At 43.5% G+C, this 23,730-nt stretch overlaps 1 long non-coding RNA gene across 1 annotated transcript; it reads right to left on the reverse strand.

Moving 5' to 3' along the window:
• Positions 1 to 12,193: 12,193 nt before the first annotated feature.
• Positions 12,194 to 21,433, reverse strand: LOC103104870 (uncharacterized). The gene is made up of 3 exons (XR_465766.3): positions 21,132 to 21,433; positions 16,638 to 16,830; positions 12,194 to 13,162 (listed from the first exon to the last, which is right to left on the reverse strand). It is a non-coding gene; the product is annotated as an uncharacterized LOC103104870 (long non-coding RNA).
• Positions 21,434 to 23,730: the final 2,297 nt, after the last annotated feature.

Here is a 23,730-nt window from a genome sequence, read left to right on the forward strand (position 1 = left end):
GGATCTTCATGGCCACAAACATATCCTTTTTTCCTTCCTATTTGATTCCCTTTATCACTCCCTAAAGAAGTTATTTGTAAAGTACTTTTTAAAAATTGAACAATTTTTAAAAATTAATTAATTTAGAATATTTTTCCATAGTTGCAAGATTCATGTTCTTTCCCTCTCCCCTCCCATAGCCAACAAGCAATTCCACTGGGTTTTACATGTGTCATTGATCAAGAATTATTTCCATATTATTGATATTTGCACCAGGGTGATCATTTAGAGTCAACATCCCCAATCATGTCCCCAATCAACCAAAGTGATTAAGTAGTTGCTTTTCTCCTGGGTTTCCACTCCCACAGTTCTTTCTCTGGACATGGATAGTGTTCTTTCTCATAAGTCCCACAGAATTGCTGCTATCCTAAAGTACTTTTTTTCATTTTTATTTTATATTTTATTTTCATTTTACAAAATATATTTACAAATATCTTCATTTTACAAATGAAGCAAAACCAGAAAGACCTCTCTGACTTATTTTTTAATTTAAATTAATTTATTTAGTCAATTTAGGATATTATTCCTTGGTTACAAGAATCATATTATTTTCCTCCTTCCCCTCCCCCCACTCTTCCCTTAGCTGATGTGCAATTTCACTGGGTATTACATGTGTCCTTGATAAAAACCTATTTCCATGTTGCTGGTGTTTGCATTAGGATGTTCATTTAGAGTTTACATCCTCAATCATATCCCCATTGACCCATGTGATCAAGCAGTTGTTTTTCTTCAGCATTTCTACTCCCACAGTTCTTCCTCTGAATGTGGATAGTCTTCTTTCTCATAAGTCCCACAGAATTGTCCTGCATCATTACATTGCTGCTATCCTAAAGTACTTCTTAAGCCTACCAAATCAGCTTCTCCCCTCTCCCTGAGCTGAGGACCATGCCTTTCACTTTACTGCAAAATTTGAGACCATTTGAAGGGAATCTCCTCTTCCTCTTCTATTCAGCCTCTTCTCCTTTCTTCCAGGCTTTTCTCCTTGCTAAAATCAACTCATACATGTGCATTTGATCACATTTCCCCCCCTCCTTCTCCAGCAGATTTCATCTTCAATCATGTTCCCATTCCCACCCCAATCTTCAACAATTCCATATCTCTTGATTCTTTCCCTAGGTCTTCAAAATGACTATGTCTCCCCTATCTTAAAAAACAAAGAAACCAACAAATCCCTTCAGTAATATCTACGATTCCCTCATCTTAATCTATTTTCTCCTTTTCTCAGTTGAACTCTTGGAGGCAAGTCATCTACACTCATTGTCTTCACTTCTCTTCTCATTTCAGCCCTCAATGCTGTATAGTCTAGCTTCTAACCTCATTACCCCTCTAAAACTGAGTTCTCCAAAGTCACCAGTGATCTCTTAATTGTCAGTTGCCAGATCTGATGTTCTTTTCTCAGTCCTCATCCTACTTGACCTCTCTACTACAGTCGAGAGTTTCCTGCCCTTTCAGAGATTTCATGACACTAGCTTTCTTCCTGTTGGCATGACTGCTCTTTATTCTCCATTGTAGCTCGATAATCCTACATTTCTGCTGTAGAAGTTCCTGAAGATTCTGCCCTGTGCCCTCTCCTTTTCCTTCTTAGACTCTCTCTTGTTGATCTCATAAGCTCCCATGGGTTTAATGAACATTGGATGACTCACATATATACATGTGTGTGCATATATACACATACATCCATACACATATGGTATGTGCATGTACATACATATAAAATATGCATTTATACACATATGTACACACACGCGCACACATGCATGCGCACGCAGGCCCAATATGTCCCTTGAGTTTCCATCCTGTATCACCAGTTGCCTATTGGACATTTCAAACTGGATGCCCCATACATATCTCAAACTCAACATGTTGCAAACAAGGCAGTACTTATTTCTCCAAAAGCCCTCTCTCCCTTTGAAATCTGCTATTTCTGTTAAAGGCACTATCCTCCTTCCAGTCTCTTAAATTACAACCTTAGTATCATCTTTGACCCCTCATCCCCCCTCATTCCACCTATCTATCAGTGGCTAAATTTGACTGTTTCTACGTTGATGACATCAGACCTTTTCTCTTACTGATACATCCACCATTTTAGTTTAGAGCCTCATCATTTTTGCTTAAATTCTTACAAAAGTCTCCTAACTGGTTTCCCGTTCTCAAATCTATGCCTGCTCTAATCCATCCTACACACTGCTGCCAAAGTAACCTTCCTCAAATTTGGATCTGACAGGGTGACTCTTCTACTTAATCATCTTCAGTGGCTCTCTATTATTCTAGGATAAGACATCAGCTTCTCTGTTTAGCTTTTAAAGTTCTACACAACCTGGCCCCAAACTTTTTCCAGCCACACTGGACGCTCATTCCCTTTCTTTACTCTGAGATAAAGCCAAACTTACTTTCTTTTTGTCCCTTACACAGAGCGTTTTATCTCCCACCATTGCGCCTTTGCACTGGCTCTCCCCCATATGTGGAATACATTACTTCCTAACCTAAACTTCATAGAATCCTGCTCTTTGCTGGTATAGCTGAAGTACCACCTTCTACACGAAACCTTTCCTGATCTTCATCCCTCCCCCTTGCTCTTATTATTTCCCTCTCTCCCCAAACCATCTTGTTTTTAACTCTTTTATTCATTTTTTATTTATTCCCTCCATTTATTCTCTATATACATATATGTGGACTCCTTGTTTTTACATTAGAATGTAAGCTCCTTGAAAGGAAGGGGGATTTTATTCTTAGATTTGTATTCCCAGGATCTAGAACAGTGCCTCGTACATAGTAGTTGCGCAATAAAATGATGGTTGGTTAATTTATTGCCAAAATCATGACTAAAAATGTTGAATGACATAGGTCCAAATAGATTCCCTGAAAATATACTTTCAGGTTGACATTGAACTATTCATGGCCATCTTCAAGGCAGCAGGACACAATGGGGGGGGGGAGTTATTGGCTCTAGGAGCAGTGGACCTAGGTTCAAATCTCACCTCTAAATCCACTTTTTATGTGAATTGGGGCAAGTCAACAATCTCCTTGGGCCTGAGTGTCCTCACCTGCAAAATGAAGAGGCTGGACTAGATGATCTTGAAAATCCCTTTCACCTGTAGGGCCTTAATCATATGAGTCTTACATTCAATCAGCTCCAAATCTAGTCACTAGTGTTCATTTCTAGCTTATTTTTCACCATCTTGTTCACAAGAGAACCATGATAAAAAACAATCTTCCAAACTAACAGTTTAATAATGTTTTATTTTAAGGGAGGGGGAGGAAATTAGGTTAGATGGATACAACTTGTTCTTGTTTAATTTTTTAAATTGTTAATTAATTTTTGTTTTTCAGTTACACGTAGAAAAATTTTTTGATAATTGTCTTCTGACATTTTCAAATTCAATAACTTCTTGTTAAAGTTGTTCTGGCTTTTTGTAGACTGCTTCTACTGTCATGTGATCACTTGCCATCTCTTCAATAGCACTTTCTAGAATGTGGCCAGAAATCAAAATCAGGATTACTGGTCTTGAACTGTAGGATCCATTCTCTTCCTTTAAAAAAAGCAAATGGTACAACATCAGCTGCTTTCCAATCCTGCAGTACCTCTCCCTCACTTCTCAATCTTTCAGAGATCTTTAACCAAGTACATCTGCTTCTTTTTTCAGTGTCCTGAGATGTATGTCATCTGAGCCATGTGACTTGCGTCTCTCAGGGCAACTAAATACGATCTTAGTTATCTCCCTATTTATCTTGGTTATCAACTCCCTATTAACCATTTTTGTTCCTTTCTTTCCAGTCCAAAGATCATTCTCTTTGGGAGAAAAACAAGCAAATTAAGAGTTGAGTGATTTGGCTTTCTTTCTATGGTCTATCATCATCCCATCCACCTTGATCAGCTGTCCTTTCTTTGATCTTCCTCTTTAGCTAAAATAAATAATTAATCCCCACTCTTTCACACACACTCACACCCCATCTAGAATACATGCTACATTACGGCTTCGATTCCTTTTTTCTATTCTAGCACAAAAGCTAAAATGGATTGGTCACTTCTCCCCCAGGATCTCATGATCTCTATCTACTTCAGCAGCTAGCTCTAATCCAATCCTACAAGCACCTACTATGGTACAAGGTGCTGTCCTAGGTTCTGGGGACATAAAGACAAAACCAAAAAAAAAAATTTGTCATTATCTTCAAGGGCCTTATATTCTCATGAACGATATCCATGTAAATATATAAGTTCATACATGATAATTTGAAAAGAGTATAACTATTGATAACCAAGGGGTTCTGGAACAACTTTCTATAAGTGATCAATGCAATGAGCCTTGAAGGAAGTCGGGGATTCTAAGAGAAGGATGTGAGAAAACACATAGGGAACAGCTATGTGAAGAGAGAGGTGGATGAGAAAGCAAATAGGCCAGTTTGGTTCATATATCTAGCATTTGAATAGGAACATGAAATAAGCCTAGCAAGGTAGACTAGAGCCAGTTTATAAAAGACTTTAAATGCCCAACAAAGACTGGATTTTATCCCATGAGTAAGAGGGAATCATTACACATTCTCTAGGAGGGGAATAACAGGGTCAGAATTATATTTTTGGAAGATGATTTGAGCAGCTGAATAAAGAATGGATTAGGGAAGGGAGAAGTTGGTAGTCAAGCGTCCAATAAGGAGGCTATTGAAATAGTCCAAAGGAGAGAAGTGAGGAAGGTCTGAAGGATGGTGGTGGTCAGGAGAGTGAGTAGAAAGAAGGGAATGATAAGAAATCTGTTGGTACTAACAGAAACAAAAAGACTTGGAGTCTGATTGGCGGTGGGTCTGGGAGAAAAGAGAAGGAAGGGTTGAAGATAATGATAATAACTAGCATTTATTTATTTAGCACTTTCAATTTGGCCAACTGCTACATTGATATTGTTTGATAATGAATGATCTTGAAGCTATGAAATTGGATGACTAATAAAATGGTGGTGTTCTCAACAGAAATACGGCAATGGAAAGGATCTATGTGTTTGGGGGTGGAGGGGATAGAAAGATAATGAGTCTTCTTTTGGACATGAAAAAATGAAACATCCAGTTAGAGATATCTAGCTGGAAGTTGATGAATTGAAGCTAGAACACAGGGAGAGAGACTAGGGGTGGTAAAATAGAGTCATCTGCATAGAGATGATAACAACTCATGTGAGCTGATAAGATCATTGAGGAAGAGGAGGAGAGGTCTCAGGAAAGAAGGTTAGGGGATGCTCAAAATTAATGGGTGGGACATGGATGATAATCAAGAAAAGGAGAATGAGAAGGAATTATCAGGCAGATTGGAGAGCAGGAGAAAACAGTCTCATTAAATCCTAGGAGGATGATATTGACCAAGAGAAGGGTGTGATCAACAATGTCAAAGGCTTCAGAAATATTTTTTTCAAGGATGAGGCTTGAGAAAGAGTTATCAGATTTATCAATCATTAGTAACCTCAGAGAGAGCAGTTTAGGTTGAGTGATTAGGTCAGAAGGCAGATTGAGAAGTGAGTGGAAAGAAAAGTAGTGTTGACTTCTAGGAATTTGGCTGTGAAAGGGAGGAAAGGTATAGATTGGGGTGGCAAGGTTCAATGAAGGGGTTGGGTGTGTATGTGTGTCTATGGATATCAAAGACCTGGGTATATTTGTAGGCTGTCAGGATTGAAGACTAGAATGAGAGGAAATGATCAAAAAGGTAAGTATATAGGAAAGACAACAGGGCTTAGGGTCTGGTTGGACCCTGGTTAGGAGAAAAAGCTATCTGTGTTACAGACTAGATCAAAAAAGGAAAGTACAAGGGTACAGACAACACTGAAGATATTTGTGGTATGAGATAAGAGAAAAAAGGAAGTTCATTTTATCAGTAAAACAGGTGAATTTTCTGCTGAGAGGAAGGTAAAGGGGCAACTGTAAGAGGTTTGAGGAGGGAATCTACTGTTAGGGAGAGTATCAATTAGGGAACAATATAGTCACACAACAGAGTGGGCCCAGCTGAAATGAGATAACAAATTTAGATAACACATTTAGTCCCTTCAAGTGACTTCCTCTAGGAGTTTTCAAGAGACTTAAGTGTAGGGGGCAGTGAAGTGGCTCAGTGGATTAAGAGCCAGGCCTAGAGACAAGAGGTCTTCAGACACTTTCCAGTTGTGTAACCCTGGACAAGTCACTTAACCTCCATTGCCTAGCCTTTACTGCTCTTCTGCCTTGGAACCAGTACACACTACTGATTCTAAGACAGAAGTTAAGGGTTTTTAAAAGAAAGACTAGGTATAGGAGCAGCTAGATGGTTCAGTGGACAGAGATCCAGGCTTAGAGTTCAGAGGTCCTGGGTTCAAATGTGACCTCAAACACTTCCTAGCTATATGACCTTGGACAAGTCACTTAATCCCAATTGCCTAGCCCTTATCTTCTTTTACCTTGGAATCAATTGATTCTTTTTTAAAAACATACATCTTTTACTAATGCTATTGTTTTTTTCCAAGTTTTGGAAAATTTTATTTAATCAATTAATTTAGAATATTTTCCCATGGTTACAAGATTCATGTTCTTCCATACACACACACACACACACACACACACACACACACACACACACACACACACACACACACACTCCTCCTACCCCCTCCCAGAGCCAACAAGCAATTCCACTGGGTTTTACATGTGTCATTGATCAAGACCTATTTCCATATTATTGATATTTGTACTAAGGTAATTGTTTATAGAGTCTACATCCTCAGTCATATGCCCATCGAGCCATGTGATCAAGCAGTTGTTTTTCTTCTGTGTTTCTACTCCCACAGTTCTTTCTCTAGATATGGATAGCATCTTTCTCATAAGTCCCTCAGAATTGTCCTGGATCATTGCATTGCTGCTAGATGTCCATTACATTCAATTGTACCACAGTGTATCAGTCTCTGTGTACATTGTTCTCCTGGTTCTGCTCCTTTCACTGCATCAATTCCTGGAGGTTGTTCCAGTTCACATGGAATTCCTCCAGTTCATTATTCTTATTCATTATTCAGCACAATAGTATTCCATAACCATCAAATACCACAATTTGTTCAGCTATTCTCCAGTCAGAGGGTATCCCCTCATTTGGAACCAATTGATTCTAAGAAAGAAGATAAATCGTGTGTGTGTTTTTTTAAAGAAGACAAGGTATAGGAGTGGAAATGGATGGGTGTGGGTAACCTAGGCATCAGTGGCTTTATTGGTAAGAATCAGTTCCAGAATAACATTTCCCCTCACTGTTCCCACTTTTTAAAGAGGGAAATGATCATTAAAAACAAGCCAAGAATTCATCCACAATTCTTCTTTTGGCACAAAGAGCTCCTAAAGATGTATAGATAATTGAAGCCCCTGTCTCTACTATAGCATGCCCCCATGCCAGATTTCAGATCTGTTTCCTAATCTCATCTAGTTCATTCTTCTGTCAAGGAGGTCTCTAGTATATCTGGTGATAATATAACTTCGGTTTCTCCCTCCAACAGTCCTTACCCAAATGTTCTCTATCACATTTCCCTTCTCCAGTTTCTAGATTGCCTCTCATGAGCATATTTTCTTAATATAGAAGCACTGACCTAGCATCTTTTTGTTTTTGCTTTGAATGCTATATCCTTTCATAGCTATATCCCAATCATGATATCCATCTCAATAAGTCTCACTGCTATCTCTCATAGGTGTGTGTGTGTGTGCATGTGTATAGGGTGTGCCAAGTATGAATCACACCCTCATGCCTCTCCCAAAAATTTGGTATTTTGTATCTACTTTTTAAATTTGTATCTTTAAATGAAGGTTTAATTAATTTTTGAAAAATACATTTTGGGGGCAGCTGGGTAGTTCAGTGGATTGAGAGCAAGGCCTAGAGACAGGAGGTCCTTGGTTCAAATCTCACTTCAGACACTTCTCAGCTGTGTGACCCTGGGTAAGTCACTTGACCCCCATTGCCTAGCCCTTACCACTCTTCTGCCTTGGAGCCATTACCCAGTATTGACTCCAAGAAGGAAGGTAAGGGTGAAAGAAAGAAAGAAAGAAAGAAAGAAAGAAAGAAAGAAAGAAAGAAAGAAAGAAAGAAAGAAAGAAAGAAAGAAAGAAAGAAAGAACCTTTATAAGCTATTTAGTGCTACATAAATTTGGATTCTTATTTGAGGTATCTTTAGCTGGGGGAGGGGAGGGGTGAGTCTGAGGCATCTGCTGGGGGCAAGTGGGATCAGAAGCTCAATCCATGGCCCAGGCCATCTGAGATCAAGAAAGATTTTCCAATTTCATTTTGACTCTGGAGGCGAGTTCAGGACTTTGGGAAACCAGCAGGTGGCAGTCAGCACCCATGGTCCAGTGCCCAGGCCTGGGGCAGCACCACTGCTGGCCTGGGAATCCAATGGAGATGTTTATACTGTTCTGGCTGCTGGGGCCCTGAACTTTCCCCCATATACTGGAGTTGGATGAACCATTACAGGAAAAAATAACTCATCCTCCTGACTGAGCCACCTCCCCCATCCCACCTTTCCCTCCCTCAAAGCCTCCCCCCTCCCTAGGTCCAAGCTGCTTCCCCTCCCCTCCACCCAGTGGCCCCCAACCCCTCCCCTCCTTTCTTTTCTCTGCAGAACCATCAGCCTATCCCCTGCCCCCCTCCTGTTATGCCAACCAACTGGCACTGCCCAAAATGTGCCCATCTCTGCTTCCCGCCCTGGAAACTCGGGACTATGCCTAGGAGGCACTCTCTCAGCTCAGTTCTTTGCTCTCTGGGAGGCCCCACCTGGTGCCCATCCTGCAGGCATTTGCCACAGCGTCCCAGTGGCATGTAGGGCCCTGCCCAGTTACACCACCATGTCCTCAGGCAGGGGCAGGCGCCAACTTGGCAATCAAGGAGGCCAAAGTTCCACACCTCCCCCCCACCATCGTTTCTCTCTCGGGCAAGGGCACCGCCTCAGCAACAGCTGCGCCAACCTTTCATGGCCGCTTCCCGCCAACACATCTCCATTCGCCATGGGCGCTGTCTCTCCTTTCTGAGCAGCCCAGAGGCTAAGGGATACCCAGGCATTTCAACTAGAAGAAATCAGCATGTGAGTCAAAAGAGCATTGGCATGAGAGTCAAGAGATGCGGGTGCCAGTTCTAGCTTTGTCCCTAATTCTCTATGACTTTGGACAATGGGCACGTTAGACTGTGGCAATGGTTCTTAAGCACTGCCAACTACTTCCTCTACCCCCATGATGGCACATCAAGAGATTTCAAGGGAACTATCGGTTTGGGGAATGTTCTGATCATTATATTCCAATATACCTGCTCTCTTTGGTTATCCCGTGTATTTTATGCATTTGAAAACATAATTCTAAGGAGCCCATGGGTCTCCCCAGAAACTGCCAAAGAGGTTCATGGCCCAAATGAAAAGGCTACGGATGCTTGTACCAGAGGATGCCTAAATCCCTTTCCAGCGCTAACATTTGACGTTCTAGGGGCACCCCCTACTCTGACAGTCTATATCGTAGGTCCAAAGGTCTCTTCTGGCTCGAACGTTCTATGTTCTTTCAGCTCTGACATTCTCTTCTTTGTTCTGAGGTCTCTCCGAGCTTTCACGTTCCATATTGTACCTTTTAAGAGTCCTTTCAGCTCTGACAGTCAGTTCTAAGGACCATCCAACCCTGTCCTGTGGTGCTGCTTCTTCTGCTTCTTATAGTTCACCAGCTTAGTGAGTGCATGGAGATCTCCAGGCAGCCTGGCAGAAGGATTGGACTCCCGATTTTCCCCGGGGGAAGCTTCCAGGACTTCTGAGTCACCCTGGTCGGCAGAGCCAGGCTCTATTTGGCCTTCTTTTCTGGGGATCTCCAAGCACCGGATAACCTGTCATTAAGCCTCCCCTGCTGCTTGGGAGGTCGGGGAGAAGGTGGAATGTGAAGTCTTTCTTCCCACTTCTGACCTATAGAAAACTGAGACCTGGAACCCAACTGAGGAGAAGGAGAGTCAAGGCATGTGGCTTCCTGATCCCCAATAAAAGGGTGGGATCCCTGCCCAAGTGCCCTGCAAGGGTGGAGCTTATAGACAGTGGCGGGAAACTGCTCTGGTTGATAGATGGGCTCATGGGTTGGGGGGGGGGGGTCTGAAGGCAAGAGAATGGGGTTCTGAGAGCAAGGTGGCAAGGAGAGCCAGCTGGCAAGGCTGGAGGAGGGGGAGGGAAGCGGAGCCCTCCCTGCTCCGCCCAGCAGCAGCCTGTGAAATGATCTCTCCTGAATGCCAACTCTTAATCCGTGCAGAGTTGAGTACAAACTGTACCCGTGATTATATAAACCAACTTTCCTCCTCTGTTTATCTAATACTCTCTCTATTTTCTCTCATGCTTTCCTTTTAATCAATCAACCTTCCAACGGGAGGCAGAGGAAGGAGCCGGGAAGTCAGGCCAAGACCCCGGAGTTCCTGTTGTCCCCCCACTTCTTTGCCCTCTTTCCCTGGTTCTCCACCCCATCCCTTCCTAAAACACTAGAAGGAGGTGGGGACAGAGGGGCGGAACAGCTCCCAGCTTTGTGAATGAAGGCTAGGACCTATTTCTCTTTCTAAGCCCCCTAATCCTGAGAAAGGGGGGGCTGTCGGGTACACCATACACCCAGGCACACACTCCCAGGGATAATATCTCCCAATTTTACAGCACATTTAGATTGGTAAAAAACCCTTTCTTATAATCATCCTATGAGTTGGTCTTGTAAATATTATCATCCCTGTTTTATAGAAAAGAATCATTGACTCATACCATCTAGAAAGCTCAAAGGGATTATTGAGAACGTCGAGGCCAACTCCATTGGTTTAGAATAGGGAGGCCAAAGGCCAAGGGAGGGGGAATGATTTGCCCAGGGTCCCACTTTTGGCTAAGAAGTCTCCAAGCAGGAAACGAGGTCTCCTGACTGCCAGGTCAGGAGAATCTTTTGACTGTGCCACATTCCAGCTCCAGGCTCCACCTCCCTCTCACTTTGTCCCAGAGGTCACCCCTAGGGTATCCTGTCCCGGGGGAGAGAACAGCCATGGCCCAAGCCCCTGGACGCTCTGCTCCATTCCTCCCACTTCCCCCGCCCCCTGCCAGATCGTCTCCACTCAGTCTGCGGTGCCCCTTTGATCATGTGCCCTGGCACAGGACAGCTCTGAAGGGGCCCTTTCTAACCCGAGCCCTGCACACAGGGCACCAAGGGCCAGAGGTGGGAGGTGGTTCTAGGTTGGTGCCTGGGCACTATCTCAGAGTCCCTTTCCTCTCCCCGCCCCCCCCCCCCACTCTACCTCCCAGGGAACAGGGATCATCTCTCCAACTGGAGCCTAATCACAAAATGCATTGAATGACCCCTCCAAGAAGCAGCAGGTGCCCAGCAGACAGACACCTTTCCTCGGTGCCTAATGGACCCCACAGTCTCCCAGGGCACAGGGCATCAGAACTGGACCTAGAACGTCAGAACTGGGAGGGACCCTAGAACAGGGACAGAAAAGGACGCCTGGAAGGATTGAGAAGCTTTGTCTTTAGGGAAAATACCATAATGTCGTGCCAAGGGCGATACATATTAGGTTTGGATTATTTCCTGGGTTTCTGTGTTGGGAGTGGGGGGAGAAGCTAATCTGAGCCTCCTGCCGGTGGCCTGGTACTGAGACTATCCAATGCCTCTCTGCTTCGTGCCCTTCTTCCCCGCTGAATGAAGCCTGGAACTGCGACCACCCCAGCCATCCCCTGTAAATGGCCCTCTCTTAGGATGGGCACTGCCAGTCCTTCCCTCCCCCGCCTGCCTGCCTGCCTGTCTGCCTTTACATAACCGGGCTGCCGTGGCCGGAAATTAAAGGAGCCAACGTATCACTCGGCTTTATAACTGACTTCCTGCGGTTACCAATCCACCTTTAGTATCAGACCCAGGTTCCCGCCTTCCTCCCCGGCACCTAGACTTCACCAGCCCGGCTTCCCACTACAGGGCTGGGGGTGCACTAGGGCAGGGGTGGGTGGAATGAGTGCTCTGGAAGTTGAGGGCTCTTTCTTCCACATGAAAGAGTTTGGGTCTCCCTCTCGCCAGCGTGATACAGTAGAAAGAGCCCTGTATGAGGAGCCAGGGGCTTGGGCTAGGTGATACCATGAATTCACCAGCTGGCTTTAGACAAGTCGCTCCACCTTGTTGTGGGTCTCAGTTTCCACTTCAGTTAAAAAAAAAAAAAGTTTGGATCTAATTGTCCCCAAGGTCCATTTCAGACCATAAGAATCTAGAGCTGGCTTCTCTGTCCACAGGGGGAGGGTCCTCCCGAGGGGCTCTTAGCATGAGCTACTACTTGGTTTGGTTTGGTTTTTAACAATATAGGTGGAGAACTATATTTCAACAGGATTCCTTGGTAATTCTACGTATTTTATCTCGTTCATTTAATTCTGGCTTTGGTTTTTAAAAGATTATTACCAAAATGATTAATATGGAAGTAGAGATTGAGTGATAATCCATATATAATTGCTTAGCGGCTCTGGGACGGGGTAGGGGAAAGAGGAAAGGGAAAGAACACGAATCATGTAACCATAGGAAAATACTTAAATACACATTTTTTCAGTCAATAAGCATTTATTAAGCACTTACTATGTGCTAGACACTGTACTAAATTCTAGGGAGATTAAGAAAGATGAAAGACAGTCCTGGTCTGATAGGCAAGACAATATAATGTTAAATAAAATTTTTAAAAATTAAATTAAATTTTAAAATTAATAAAAACATGATTCTGAGGAGTCTATAGGGGACTATGCTAACCTATGACTCTGCATACACAACCCAGCCATCCTCATTCACACCAGTTTCTAATCCTCTGTTGTTATATCAGTGGAGGAGAGGCCAGGATCCTTCTCATTCCTCTCTGGCTTCAGCCTCAGAAATAATACCACTGATGAACTGTGCCACTTAACCTCTCAGAGCCTCAGTTTCTTTCTCTGTAAAATGGAGAAGTGCTATTAGAATTAAAGTGCTATTAGAATTTGAATCATTCTGTACTTTGTAGGTGAATTTCAGTCTGTGGTTTCAGTGAAGTGGGTGCCCCTCCGCCAACACAGATCTCAGCCTCTCTGAGATGCTTTTCAATCAGGCTGGAAAATCCATCACCCTGGGGAAGCTAGCGAAGAGTGTCTCCAATTCTGGGCATTTTGTGATCCTAGAAAGTCAACAGCAAAGTAAAGAGTGGAGGATGGAGGGTTCAAACTACCTCTTTCTGGCTTCTTGGAACTCAGATTCATTTTCACCAGGCAACTGTCTGAACCCACAACCTTGGTCTGGAAAAGTGCAATGAGACTGGAGCAGCTGGTCAGAGCTCTTGGATTCTGGACCCGATTCTGTCCCTCACTTGATATATGCCTTTGGGAAAGTCATTTCCAATCTTTGGGCCTTGGTTTTCCTCCTCTGTAAAATGGGGATAATAATCCTTACTCTAACTACCTCCAAGGAAGGTTGTATTAAATACACCTATAAGGGATGATTATTATAATTATATGTATTATCTCTGGAGCCCAGAACAGTGACCTTAGTATGCCCCCTGCCTTGGCTTCTAGCCCTTGCCAGAGGTCAGAGATCAAAAGCCAAGAAGAAACCATTGCTCCAGATTTTTATTTACTGGGGAGTCCCACTAAACCTACAGAAAGGAAGTTGATTCACTAAACAAGTCATTACCTTGAACCTCTAAATTCCTAGCCTTGAGTTTCCCAGTCACTATTGAAGGGCCTGGAGTGTAAAAGGAAGGTCAGCATTGGAAAGACCCCTGGAACATAGAATGTATAGATGCACAGAGAACTCATCGACCTAGACTTTTTCTAATTAAACTTTTTTTCAGTTAGCAAAAACCTAATTTGTCCCTCTCTCCCACCACCCCCATTGGAAAAAAGAAATCCCAAACCATTGTAACAAATATGCATAGTCAAGCAAATAACATTCCTGCAAGTAGCTTAGAGGTTTAAAAGAGATCTACAGAAGATAGGAACAAGGGCAAAGCTTTGAAGTAAAAGCATGCCTTGAGACTGCAAGGACAGTAAAAAAATAAAAATAAATAAAATAAAACTAAAGCTCAGGATGAGCTAAGAGTGGGGAAGAAAACTAAGGACAATGAAAAAAAGGCTGGTAGTTTGGCTTAGATGGTTGGCTATCTCGAGGGAAAGAAGAACAATCAAAGAAAAGAAAAGACACTGTCTAGGGTAACAGGCACCGTGATGATTTCCAATAGGGAATAACCACAGCTGATTCATTCTTATGTAGCTTCCATTTTTCCCCTGTCAATAATAACTTATGGACTGAAGAGGACAGAACAAAACTAGCTAATAGGAAGCTGACACTCAATAGTAAGAGAGTACCTAGTTGCCATTGATGATTTTAATTCATCTGGTACAGATCAAGTCATCTGCTCTTGGAGGACCAAAAAAAGTAAAGGATCTGATTGTTGAATCACTGTCAGTGATACATGAAGATCTAGTGAAAGGGAGAAGTGCTATAGTACTGGAGGTCATTGTCTGAACTTTCAAAAAAAGGAAGAGAATGGACTTCTGAAGCCTATAGGCCAGGGAGCTTGACTTGGATTCTTATGAAAGTTCTCAAGTATATTACTAAAGAGAGGCTTAGGGGGCAGCTAGGTGCCTCAGTGGACTGAGAGCCAGGTCTAGAGAAGGAGGTCCTGGGTTCAAATTTGACCTCAGACACTTCCCAGCTGTGTGACCCTGGACAAGTCACTTAACCCCCACTACTGAGCCCTCACCACTCTTCTTCATTGGAACCAATACACATGATTTTAAGAGGAAAAGTAAGGATTTTGTTTCTTTTCTTTTTTTTTTATAAAGAGAGGGTTAATAAGCATGCAGAAAAAGGAAACAGTAATCACATCTTATCCAGAACAGATCATTCCAAACTAATTATATTTCTTTTTTTGACAAGGTTACTAAACTAGCCAATAAAAGGAGTCCTGCAAATAGTGTTGACCTAGATTTTAGCAAAGTGTTTGATCAAGTATCTCATGCTATTCTCCTATAAGGATATGGACTGGATGATACAATGTACCTGGATTAGGAACTTGTTGAGCGGCCAGACTCAGGAACTGGTCCTTCATGCTTACAAGTCAACTTGGAGGGAGGTCTCCAGTGGAGGAATGCCCTGGGGATCTGTATTTGGCTCTAAGCACTTTAATCAATGATTTGGATGAAGGGAGAGACAAGATCCTTTTCAAATTTGCTGCTGATCTGAGACAAAGACAGATAGCTAACACCTGGGTCAGTGGAGTCACGATCCAAAAATAAGATGAAAAGTGAATCGAGTGCTGGGCTTAGAGACAGAAAGACTGATTTTCAGGAATTCAAATCTGGCCTCAGATACTTATTAGTGATGTGGCCCTGGGCAAGTCACTTAACTCTCAGTTTCCTCATCTATAAAATGGGTTGGAGAAGGAAATGGCAAACCACTCCAGTATCTTTGCCAAGAAAATCCTAAATGGAGTCATGAAGAGTTGGACTGAAAGGTAAAATCTTAGACCTAGGTTTAAGAAATCAGCTTCATAAATACAGTTGGAGGAGAGAAGGCATGGCTATATCTGAAGAAAGACCTGAGATCTTAGACAGAAAACAATATGACTCTGAAGTGTGATGTGGCAGCCAAAAAACACATGGCAATCTTTTTTTTTTAATCTTTATCTTCTCTCTTCGTATCAGTTCTAAGACAGGGGCTAAGCAATACAGGTTAAGTGACTTGCCCAGGGTCACACAGCTAGGAAGAGTCTGAGGCCAGAAAGGAACCCAGAATCTCTTGTCTCCAGGCCTGGCATCCCATCCACTGTGCCCCTAGCTTCCCCTCACATAATGCAATCCTGAACTGCACGAAGAGAGGAAGAATTTCCAGGAATAAGGAGGTGATTTTTCCTCTGTTCTTTACCCTGTAAGACCACACTAGATATTGCCTTCAGTTCTGGGCATCATATTTTAATAAACCAGAAAGTGTCCTGTGGAGGGCAACCATAATGGTGCAGGGCCTTTAGTTGATGTCATATGAGTAACTTGATATGTTTAGCAAAGAGAAGATAATGCTGGCAGGAGCTGAGAGGAAGGGAAGACTATGATAGCTGTCTTCAAGTATTAAAAATCTCTCATGGGGCAGCTAGATGGCATAGTAGATACAGTACCATACCTGGGGGGGGGGGGTACAAAACCTGAGTTCAAGTCTGACCTCAGATACTTCCTAGCTGTATGACCCTGGGCAAGTCCCTTAACCCCAGTTGCCTAATGCTTATCACTCTTCTGACTTGGAATCAATATTTAGTATAGAGTCTAAAATGGAAGATAAGAGAAGAAAGAAAGAAAGAAAGAAAGAAAGAAAGAAAGAAAGAAAGAAAGAAAGAAAGAAAGAAAGAAAGAAAGAAAGAAAGAAAGAAAGAAAGAAAGAAAGAAAGAAAGAAAGAAAGAAAGAAAGAAAGAAAGAAAGAAAGAAAGAAAGAAAGAAAGAAAGAAAGAAAGAAAGAAAGAAAGAAAGAAAGAAAGAAAGAAATAAAGTTGTCATGTGGAAGAGGGATTAAACTCATTCTATTGGCCCCAGAGAGCAGAACTAGATGTAATAGACAGAAGTTAAAAAGCAACAAACAGAGATTTGACGTAAAGAAATCTGACCTGAGAATTCAAGTTGTCCAACACTAGAAAGTGCTGCTTTCAGTAGCTTCTGGGTTCCTTCCTGTGTAGGGGGCCAAACAGGCTGGACAGCCACTCATCAGTGTGTTGAATGAAATCTCAGCTCTTCAGTTATGGGTTGTTCTGGCTGACCTCTGAAGTCTCTGCCAACTCTGAAATTCTGAGGTTTCACAATCTGAAGGGAGCACAGAGCAGAGAATAAAGAATGTCAGAACTAGAAGGAACTTTAGAACGTAAAATCTAAAACAACAGAACGAAAGAAAGAGAATGTCTGAGTTGAAAGGGACCTGTGAATGCCACAGATGTGAGTCCTTAAAATATAGAATGTTAAAGCTAGATGGACCATAGGATATAGACGAACCTTAGGATGTAAGAACTTGAAAGGGAGACTAAAACATAGAATATTAGAGGATGAACAAACCTTGGAACATAGAATTTTTCAGCCAGAAAGGATCTTAAAACATAGAATGGCAGCACTAAAAAGCACATAGAACAAATAATGTCAGAGCTAAAAAGGACCTTAAAAAATATAGTGTGAGAGCTAGCAGGGGCCTTGGGATACACATTAATCAATGAACAAGTCTTCATTAAGCATTTGCTCTGTTCCAAGGCACTGAAGATATACAAATAAAATTTAAAGTATCTCTGCCCTCAAGGAACTTCCAGTTGCAGGGGAGAAACATATAGATGTAGATAGATACAAAACAGGTTCAAGGTGATAGGGGACACCAGTAATTAGGGGAAAACAGAAAGACATATGTAAAAAGTGGCATGAACAAGGGGCCTAGGTGGCTCAGTGGATAGAAAGCCAGGTCCAGAGACCTGGGTTCTAATTTGAACTCAGACACTTCCTAGATGTGTGACCCTGGACAAGTCACTTAACCCCCATTATCTAGCCCTTACCTCTCTCTTCTGCCTTAGAACTGATACTTAGTATTGATTCTAAGATAGAAATCAAGAGAAGAAAGAAAGAAAGAAAGAAAGAAAGAAAGAAAGAAAGAAAGAAAGAAAGAAAGAAAGAAAGAAAGAAAGAAAGAAAGAAAGAAAGAAAGAAAGAAAGAAAGAAAGAAAGAAAGAAAGAAAGAAAGAAAGAAAGAAAGAAAGAAAGAAGGAGGAGAGAGAGAGAGAGAGAGAGAGGGAGGGAGGGAGGGAGGGAGGGAGGGAGGGAGGGAGGAAGGAAGGAAGGAAGGAAGGAAGGAAGGAAGGAAGGAAGGAAGGAAGGAAGGAAGGAAGGAAGGAAGGAAGGAAGGAAGGAAGGAAGGAAGGAAGGAAGGAAGGAAGGAGGAAAGAAAGTGACATGAGCCAAGCCTTGAAGGAACATAAGTATTCATGTGAAAAATAGAAAGCAGAAAGGCCAGTTTTATTGAACCACAAGGTGCATAGAGGGAAGATTTGTGCGATAAAGCCAGACAGGTAGGTTGAAGCCAAGTTTTAAAAGGCTTTTACAAATTCCAAACACAGAAGATTACCCTGGATCTTGAAGGTAACAGGGAGCCATTAGTGTTTATTGAGTAGAGGAGTGACATGGGCAGGCTAGCAATTAAAAAAAAATCAGGTTTGTAGCTATATGGAGGGTTGATTAGAGAGGGGGAAATCTGAGGCTGAGAGATCAATTAGGAAGCTGTTACAATAGTCCATGGCAGAAGATGATGAGGGCCTGAACTAGGGTGAGTGCCTTAAGAGAAGAGAGAAGGGTATCGATAGAAAAGAGGGGATAGAGGTAGAAATAGCAAGATTTGGCCATTGAATATTGACTGTTAGAGCTGGAGGTGGTTTGGAACATAGAATATCCCATCTGGAATGTGTTTACATATCTTCCACCCTGCCCACCTACTACTATTTTCCAGATGGAGGTGCTTAAAGGAGAAGTGAATTTCTTAAGGTCACACAGTTGGTTAGTGGTGGGCCTGAGATTAGAATCCATCTCCTGACTTCCCATCACAATAACTCCTCCATGTATTTATGCTGTTCTGTGCCTCAGTGCCTTCTATCCTCTTGAGACTCCAAAGAGAAAATGGGAAAGGGAATAGAGAAGCAGGTAAGTGGCACAATGGGCAGAGTGCTGGGCCTGGAATTGGGAAGACTTGAATTCAAATGTGGCCTCAGATACTAGCTGTGTGACCCTAGTCACTTAGTAGCTATCTGCCTCAGTTTCCCATTATGTAAAATGGGAATAATAATAATAGCCCTTTCCAGGGCTGTTGTGATGGTCAAATGAGATAATATTTGTAAAGCACTTTATAGAGCTTAAAGTCCTGTGTAAATGCTAGTTGTTATTATAAGTGGAAAAGGCTGTGAGGTATGAGGATTTAAAAGTTGACCGCAGATTCTCAAGCTGTATACAGATCTGAGTGCATATCCAAGATTGATTAGAGGCAGGAAATTCTCTGGGGACCTAGGCACTGGGGCAGATTCCCAGGGGAGATTGGGGACTTGGAAGGTCCTTGGCGCCTTCTGGACCTATGGTCAGAGTAGTGCCAGGCTGGCATCCTTTAAAGTTTGTTCTCCCATGGTCTTTCTGTCTTAGGTATTGAGTGAATGTTGGGCTGTCCCCAGGAGGACATCAAGTCTTGATTCTTTAGGGCAAGCTCTAACAGGGCTCTAGATGCCATGATTCCCAGAGTGTCCATGCCTAGGAGCTAAGCATCATAGGTGTGACCCAATGGACATAGAAGATAGCAGGAGAGTTGAAGGGAATCACTGGATCTATGTGTGCTTGGCCCTTACTGACTGGCACGAGGAGGAAATGATCTTTCTAACCCTGCTATTTCCCTGACTCCAAAGCTCTGGGGACTCCCTAGTACCTCAAGAATAAAATCTGAAGTCTTCAGACTGGCATTAAGTGCCCTTCTCCACCTGACCCCAGCCTACTTTGTCAGACTCATTTTATGTTATATCCCTTCCTATACTCCATGTTCCATCCAAACTGGCCTACTTCTGTTCTTAAACATCTCCCACATTTGCACAGGCTTGCCTCCTTGCTCCCCCAAAATCCCTTGTAGAATACCTACCTGGCAGCATTCAAAGCCTAGTCTATGGGCCACCTCTTACAGGAAGCCTTTCTTGATCAATTTGAACTGTGACCAACATTCCTTTCCCTCTTCAAATGACTATATTCATTCATGCCTCTCTTCCATGCTATATCCCCTAGGAGAAAGTATGCTCTGTGGGGGCAGGTGGGCTGTCCCCGTTTTGTTTTCGTAGTTCTAGCATGTAATTCAGTGCCTTACCCAGAACGGGCTCTCAATGAATGCTTATTGGATTGGTTTGAATTGAACTTTGATAGAATTTCCCTCCTCCCTTCCCTGAAAGGCTCAGCAGATATATGAGGTAAGCTGCACAAGGCTCTGAATTTAGCTTTGCTTTCCCTGAGCCCAGGATGCGGGGGTGGAGAGCTAGGCCAGTCCCAAATACTAAGGACTCCAGGAAGCCTCCTCTGATGCTACCTTTCCTCTAGCCTCACCTCAGCTACCACACAGTGGAAGGGATATCTCTCTCCTCTGAGCCAGGCAGACCCTCCTTAGATGATGACCACATTTTGCTTTGTATTATCTCTTTGTGTTTTTATCTCCCATGTTGCACTGGGAGCATCCCAGGGTCAGGGGTCCAGGCTGGCTTTAGAGTACTCACTGTAGTAGTGAGCAAGTCCTCTAACTTCTCTTGATCCCCATCCAGAGAGATAAACCTAAAGTCCCATTCCTGGATTCAAAGATCCAACTACCCAAATACAGAATGGGAGGCCCAGCTGGATAAGCAGTTCTTGGGAATAAGGATTAGGGATTTCATCGGTCTTCAAGCTCAGTATTAATCAGCAAAGTGGCTCATTGGGATGGCAGGCTCTTTTAAGAATCATGTCATCTTAATTAATTAATTAAATAGAACTTTTCAATTAAAAAAAAAAAGAATCCTAGCACCCAGAATAGAGTAACTGGCGTATTGATGTTAGTTCTTGGTGCTTTATTTAATAATGTTGACAAAATGAAGCCTGACCAGGACGGAGAGAGGACTGGAGCACAGGCCATCTATATAAAGATGGCCGGAAGGAGCTAAGGATACTTAGAGAAAAAAGAGGAACATTTAAAGGACTGCCAAGCACTTGCTAAGTCCTAAGGACACAAAGAAAAGCCAAATCTGGTCCCCTCCCTCAAGAAGCTCACATTCTAATAGGAGAGGCTGCCAGCCCACAGCTAAGTGCATCCAAGATATTTAAATTGGAAAAGGGAAGCCATCGGTGAGGAAAGGCCCCAGTGAGAGATGGGATTGGATCCGAGTCTTGAAGGAAGCCAGATGAGCCTCGTTCTCTGCTTGACTTCAGAGGGCAGAGAGAAGCACCGCCAGGGAGAAGTTCCAGAAAGGTCAAGCCGATTTAATGTGAGGAAAACCTTCCCAATAACTAGAGCTGCTCCAGAGCAGAATAACCTGCCCACCTCAGAGATTCTGGGACTCTAAAGGTCTCCAGTCTGCTCTAGGGCCCACCTTCTGGGTTCTGGGTTCTGTAGGGTCTTCCAGCTCCGACATTCTGGGTCTTTGTGTCCATATTCTCCACTCCAGAGCTCCTGGCCCCGGAGTACTCCTCTATGGTCAACAGGCAAATCTTGATGGGGAGTCTGTATAACGCCCAGTTACTCACACTCACACCGCTCCCCAATATATATACCTGCATACATCCCGACACACACACACACACACACACACACACACACACACACACACACACACACACACACACACACTCCACAGGCCATGGTGAGAGATTAATAACCATGAGCAGTCGCTGCATTCCCGGCGACAGGCTGAGCCGAGCTTTCTGCAGAGTCAGCAGCTCCCCACCCCCTGCCCTCCCCTCCTCCAGCCATCGATCGGCTCCAAGCCCCACGCCCTGCCCCTGCGCACCGACTGCTGCAGCGGCGAGGAGGGGGAGGGGGGAGCACTGGGCCAAGGGGGATGGGGGAGTCCCCTCCCCCTTCCTCTGCAGTGATTCCTCCTGGCCCAGGGCCAGCATCTCTCCCTCAGACCCACAGAGACTAGGGGGAGGGGATTCCAGCAAGTGGGAAGAGGTGTGAGGTAGTAGCTATCCACGGATGCAGCCAGCCCCGAGTGCGGGAGAGAAAGGGACGTTAGCGCCTGGCGCCTAGCATGGGGCTGTAATCCTAGACCCCCACCACCTGGAAGGTGCCTCGAACACCTTGTGGTTTTGCAACAGCGGGAAACAGAGCCAGAAAGAGGGAAATTTCGAGCCAGAGAAGGGGCAACATTTGCCCAAGTTCACAGTCATCTTGGGCTAGGGGCGAGGATTAACCTTCTCCCTCACCCTTCATATCCAATCAGTTGCCAAGTCCTGCCATTCCGAAGTCTGTAATCGTTCTTGTATCTGGCCTGTTCACCACTCCCCCTGCATGTATCCCTCCCCCAACGCACATACTTTAGTCTTTCATCTCCTCTTAGCTCAACTAGTGTCCTAGCCTGCTTGCCGGGCTCCGGACACTCCTTCTCCAATCCATCCTCGGTAAACTGAGGCCGAGTACTGTGGAGGGGATCTGGGTTCTAGAGTCAGGAGACCTGGGTTCGAATGGCCTCTGGGACAACAATTACTAGTTGTCTGACCGTAGCTTGGGCATCAGGATTAATGCTCTCTGAGCCTGTTTCCTAACCTTAAATAATAGGAATGGGGGTGGGGGGCAGGGTCTTTCATTCACTAACGGTCTAATAGGGCTATTGTGAGGAAAGTATTTTTTTTTAAACCTCTAGTTTTTGCTATGTCACTACCCTTCTCAAAAACCACATGGACTGTAGGGCTACATATATACATGTATGTGTGTATGTATACAGTATACATACACATACATATATCCCTGATTCTGGCATTCAGTGCTCTCTACAACCTGGCTTCAATATACCAGCTTTATCTCACACCGCTCTCACACATTTCACATTCCAGCCATATACTGGACTCCCATCTTCTCTCCATTCTTCTGTCATTCCTCCAAGCCCAGAATAGGACTCCCCTCCCTTACCCCCAAATCCCTAGCCGTGACCTTTTCTTCAAGGCTTAAATCCAGTGCAATTCAAAAAGCCCCTCCTAAGAGGCAAGGCACTGCACTAGAGCTGGGGGTACAGACATTCATATAATGGAAGTTTTGAGCTCAAGGAGCTTACCTTCTTTCTTTTTTTATTGAAATTTTTTATTTAATTAATTAATTTAGAATATTTTTCCATGGTTACATGATTCATGTTCTTCCCCTCCCCTCCTCCCACCCACCCCTGTAGCCAATGAGCAATTCCACTGGGTTTTACATGTGTCATTGATCAAGACCTATTTCCACGTTGTTGATGTTTGCACTAGGGTGATTGTTTACAGTCTACATCCCCAGTCATATCCCCCATGACCCATGTGATCAAGCAGTTGTTTTTCTTCTGTGTTTCTACTCCCACAGTTCTTTCTCTGGATGTGGATAGCATCTTTCTCATAAGCCCTACAGAATTGTCCTGAATCATTGCATCACTGCTAGTAGAGAAGTCCATTATGTTCCATTGTGCCACAGTGTATCAGTCTCTGTATACAATGTTCTTCTGGTTCTGCTCTCAAGGAGCTTACCTTCTATGGGGATGGGATGAGGAAGGACAAGTGAACAACAATTATTACATGAGTGAGAATTCAGTAGGTAGAGGAGAAGGTCCAAAGGGCTATGGGAAATGTGAAGAATGGGAGAGCATTATGAGGAGGAGTCTAAGGAAAGGTTTCGTGGTGAAGGTGGCATCTGAATTGGGCCTTAAAACAAATATATGGAGATGGGGTGGAAGGTAGAAGGAGGTTGAGTCCACTCCAGGCATGAGTGTCCACATGAACAAAAGCAAGAGGATACAAGAAATGAGGTCAAGAATAGGAACAAAAAGAAAAAGAGTTTGAGTTTGCCTGGAATGTAGAAAACCTGAGCTGGGAGTAAGATAATACTGGAAAGGCAAGGATGAGCCAAATGGCCAAAAAAAGAAAAAAAAATCTTGGATTCCAGAGTGAGGACTTCAAGCTTTATTCAGGTGGTACTGGGGAGCCACTGACAATTTTTGAGCAGAAGAG

The sequence above is a fragment of the Monodelphis domestica genome, chromosome 3 (assembly GCF_027887165.1).
Source record: "Monodelphis domestica isolate mMonDom1 chromosome 3, mMonDom1.pri, whole genome shotgun sequence".
Taxonomy (NCBI): Eukaryota; Metazoa; Chordata; class Mammalia; order Didelphimorphia; family Didelphidae; genus Monodelphis; species Monodelphis domestica.